A 5,008-nucleotide genomic window follows, 5' to 3' on the forward strand; every position below is an offset into this window, starting at 1 on the left:
TTTATAGCAAGGCTGCATTTGATGTTTATAAAATGCGTTAAAATAATTTTCATCACCATTTCGCATGATTAATCACACAGTTCAACGCTCCATTCCACTTTCTATATTGCTCACGATATCCCAGGATAATGTTAGCTGCATTGTTTTGATATGGCTCCGGTTTAATTTGTGTCTGTCTATTTAATGACTGATCTCTAATATTTGATCAATCCCCTTTCTATCTTCTCCAAATGTAATAATATTATACGCTAACCATCTCATATTTGAAAGTACACGTTGGGCCAATTGTAAAGAATTTGCTGACACCAATCCTGTTAAAGGAGTCTTACCGAAATATGTAAGACGAGGGATCCAATGAATTAATATGTCATATGAGAGTCACCAATATAAGCCATGTAAAATGGGATGGTCACTAATTGACTACTGCTTTAATTCAGTATGACTGTACAACTTTTTCTTCCCTAAGGCAGGAAGTAGCTATAGTGAAGATAATGTATTTTTCCATTGTCTCCTCACGCTTTGATCTTCGGATTACCTTCTCCTAGGTGAGTTAAAAATAACACTGAAGAGCCCAACCCAACCTTTTCTAGACTGTGAGCCATCTGATCCAATCAAACTTAACCGCCCCGCTTGAAATCAGCCTAGCATTCAGAGCCCGTGCTCTGGTCTTCGCTCGCTGAAGCTGACAGGAAAAGTGTCTGAACCCAAACCTATGGGCTGAGAGGCGGGAATAATATACCGGGGATCATAGAAAGATAGAAGAGTTCAGCACAGAAGGAATTTATTCGGCCCATTGAGTCTGCCCCGTGTCTTTCGAAGAGCAATCCAGTTAGACCCAATCCCTCTCTTTTTCCCCATATCCCTGCAGTGCTGTCTCCTTCAACTATTTATCCATTTCCTTTTTGAAGGCTACTATTGAATCTGCCTCCACCACCTTATCAGGTAGTGCATTCCTGATCCTAAGCACTCATTGCACGAAAACGTTTATCCTCATGTAGCCTCTGGTTATTTAGACAATCACCCTAAATCTATGCCTTCTGGTTCTCGACGCTTCAGCCATTAGAATCAGTTTTTCTTTAATTACTCTATCAAAATCCATATTGATTTTAAAAACCTCTACCAAATCTCCTGTTAGCCTTCTATGCTCCAAGGAGAACAATCCCAGCGTCGCTCATCCCTGGAACCATTTGAGTAAATGTCTCCTGTACCCACTCCAAAGCATTTACGTCCTTCATCCATTGTTATGCCCAGAACTGGAGTTAATACTCCAGCTGGAGACGGATTACAACAAAACCAACTTGTATTTATATAGCGTTTTTAACGTAGTCAAACGTCACAAGGCATTTCACAGGAGTACTAAAAGACCAAAGTTTGACACCGAGCCTCATAAGGAGAACTTAAGGCAAATGACCAACAAGCCTGGTCAAAGAGGCAGTTTTTAAGGAGCGTCTTATGGACGAAAGTGAGGTAGAGACACAGAGGGCTGTCCGGCATGGAATTCCAGAGATTAGGGCCCAGGCAACAGAAGACATGGCTACCAAAGGTTGAGCGAATATCATCAGGGATGCTCAACTGGGCAGCATTAGATGAACGCAGATATCTTGTAGGGTTGTAGGGCTGAAGAATTTTACACAGATAGGGAGGGGCCAGGCAATGCAGGGATTTTAAAACAGGGACGATCATTTTGAAATCGAGGCGTTGCTTATATGGGAGCCAATGTAGGTCAGCGAGCACAGGGCTGATGGGTGAACGGGACTTGGTGCGATTTAGGATAGGGGCAGCAGAGTTTTGTAGGGTAGATCAGGCGAGGCCAGTCAGGCGTGCCTTGGAATAGTCAAGTCTAGAGGATAAAAAGGCATGGATGAGGGTTTCTGAAGGGGTTGAGCTGAGGCAAGTGCAGATATGACCGATGTTACGAAGGTGGAAAGAGGCGGTCTCAGTTATGCTGTGGATATGTGGTTGGAAGCTCATTTCAGGGTCCAATATTACACCAAGGTTACGAAAAGTGGGGTTCAGCCTCAGACCGATGTTAGGGAGAGCGATACAGTCAGTGGCAAGGGAATGGAGTTGTTGGTGGGAACTGAAAACAATGGCTTTGGTCTTTGCAATATTTAACTGGTGAACATTTCTGCTCATCCAGAACTGGATGTGGGAATAGCTGTCTGATAATTTAGAGACTGGGGAGGGAACGAGTGGAGTGGCGTTGAGGTAGAGCTACATGCCGACAGCGTACAGGTGGAATTTGACGCTATTTCTTCGGATGATGTCGCCAAGGGGCCGCATATAGATGAGAAATAGGAAGGGGGCAAGTATAGATCCTTGGGGGACACAAGAGTTAACGATGCTGTAGCGGGAGTAGAAGCTTTTGCTTGTGATTCTCTGACTACGGTTAGATAGATAAGAATGGAAACAGGTGAGTGCAGTTCCAACCAGCTGGACGGCGTTGGACAAGGATGGAGTGGTCAACCGTGACAAAGGCTGCAGGCAAGTCATGAAGGCCAAGGAGGGATTGGTTAACATCGTCAGAGTCACAAAGGATGTAATTTGTGACTTTGATCAGGGCCGTTTCGGCACTGTGGCAGGGGCAGAACGCTGATTGCAGAGTTTCAAACAGGGAGTTTAGGGAATGATGATGGCCACGGATTTGGGAGGCGACAACATGTTCAAGAACTTTGCAGAGGAAAGGGACGTTGGAGATGGGGGGGGGGAAGTTTGCCAGGATGGAAGTGTCAAGGAATTCTTTAAAGGAGAGGCGTGATGTTGGCAGATTTGATGGAGGGTGTGACATACCTGAGGAGAAAGAACCGTTAACAGCTTCAGCTAACATGGGAGCCAGTAAAGGAAGTTGGGTGGTCAGCAATTACTGTTTTATATAGGATTATCTTAACTTCGTGGCATTGCACTCTATGCCTGTATTTATAAAGACTAGGATACCACCTGCATTATTAACCATGTTGTCCGGCCACCTTCAAGGGTTTGTGCATAAGCATTCCAGGTCGCTCTTCTTGCATCAGTTTAAAATTGAACCTTTAATTTGAATGGTCGCTCTTCTTTCTTCCTACCATAATGCATCACCTCGCAATTCTCTACTTTGAATTTCATCTGTCATGTGTCCGTCCATTCCACCAGCCTGTCTATTTCTTCTTGAAGTCTGTTACTATCGTCCTCACTATTTACTACACTTCCAAGATTCGTGTCATCTGCAAATTTTGAATTTATGCCCTGAACCCCTAAGTCCAAGTAATTAATGCATATCAAAAAGAGCAATGGTCCTAGTACTGAAATTTGGGGAACGCCACTGTATTCTTCCCTCCATTCCAAAACACAGGCATTCACCACAATTTTCTGTTTTCTATCCGTTAGCCAATTGTGTATCCATGCTGCTGCTGCTCCTTTTATCCTGCGATATTTATTTTGCTAACAAGCCTAGTATGTGGCACTTTATCAAAGCCTTTTGAAAACCCAGAGACAGAACATCAACTCCACTGACCTCATCCACTCTCGCTGTTATCTCATCAGAAAGCTCAATCAAGTTAGTCAAGCACGATTTATCCTTAACAAATCCGGGTTAGCTCTCCTTTAATAGTGCATGCCTGTCCAAATGGCTATTACTTATCTCCCGGATTATTGTTTCCAAAACTTCCCAACCACCGACCTTAAACTGACCAGCCTGAAATTTTCAGGTTAATCATCCTCCCCTATTTAGAATAAGTGTGTAACATTTACAATCCTCCAGACGTTTGGCCTCTAAGGAGGATTGAAAGATTGCGGCCAGCTCCTACGCAATTTCTACCCTTACTTCCCTCAGCAATTTAGGATACATTCCATCTGGACCGGAAGGCTTATCCACGTCAATTAACGCTAATTTTTCTAGGACCTCCACTTTTTCTATTTTAATCGCACCATTATCCCTGTAACCTCCTCGTTTACCATAACTTTACGAAGTCATCTTCCTTGGTAAACAGCGAGGCAATGTATTCCTTTAATACGTCAGCCATGCCTTCTGCCTACACCAATTATTATCCATTTTGATGCCTCATTGGCCCTACTGCTCCTGTGAAAAAACATTTAATATTAATAGAAGGAGATAATTTGATTCTCCTTTATGTTAGCCACCAATCTATTCGCGTGGTGTCGCTTTGCCCCTCTTATTCCCATTTTGACTTATCTTCTGTACTTTGCACATTCAGACTGATTCTCCCATTTCTTTTCAAGCTGACAACTGTCATACACCTATTTTTCTTTTTCATCCTACTCCAACTCTTTCGTCACCCAGGGAGCTTTAGCTTTCATTTTCCTCTTTTACCCCTGTGTGGGAATGCAAGTAAACTGTAATCGAACCGGCTCCTCTGTGAATCTCACCGATTGCTCCATTTCGTTTTTGCCTGCCAGTCTTTGAATACAATTTACCCGAGATAGATCCCTCCTCAATTCGTTGAAATTAGCCCTCGTCCAATTGCGCTTTTTTATTCTAGATTACCCCTTGTTCTTCCCCAGAAATAATCTAAACCTTCCCGATCTATGGTCATTATTTCCGAGATGCTCTCTAACTGTAACATTCCCCACTTGAACCACTTCCTTCCGCAGGACAAGATACGGCAATGCCACGTTCCTTATTGGGCAGGAAACGCACTGGTGAAGAAAATTCTGTTCAACACACTTCAAAAATTCCTCCCCTTCTCTGCCTTTCAGACAATCACTGGCCCATTCAATATTGGGGTAGATAAAGCCGCCCATTTTCAATACTCTAGCTCTTACACCTCTCTGTAATTTCCTTGCAAATCTGCTCCTGTAACTCCTTCCCACTATTTGGTGGTCTGTAAAATACATCATGTAGAGTAATAGTTCATTTAAAGTTCTCAAAACCAAACAAACAGATTCTGTCTTTGATCCCTCAAGGATATGTTTTCTTTCTAGCACTAATTTCTTCCTTAATCAAAACTGTCACCCCTTCCTATTTTTTTCCTTCCCCATCTTTCCTCAATACATTGTAACCAGAAATATTAAG

This window comes from Somniosus microcephalus, unplaced genomic scaffold (genome assembly GCF_052327205.1).
Source record: "Somniosus microcephalus isolate GS21.2 unplaced genomic scaffold, FLI_Smic_1.0 scaffold156, whole genome shotgun sequence".
Taxonomy (NCBI): Eukaryota; Metazoa; Chordata; class Chondrichthyes; order Squaliformes; family Somniosidae; genus Somniosus; species Somniosus microcephalus.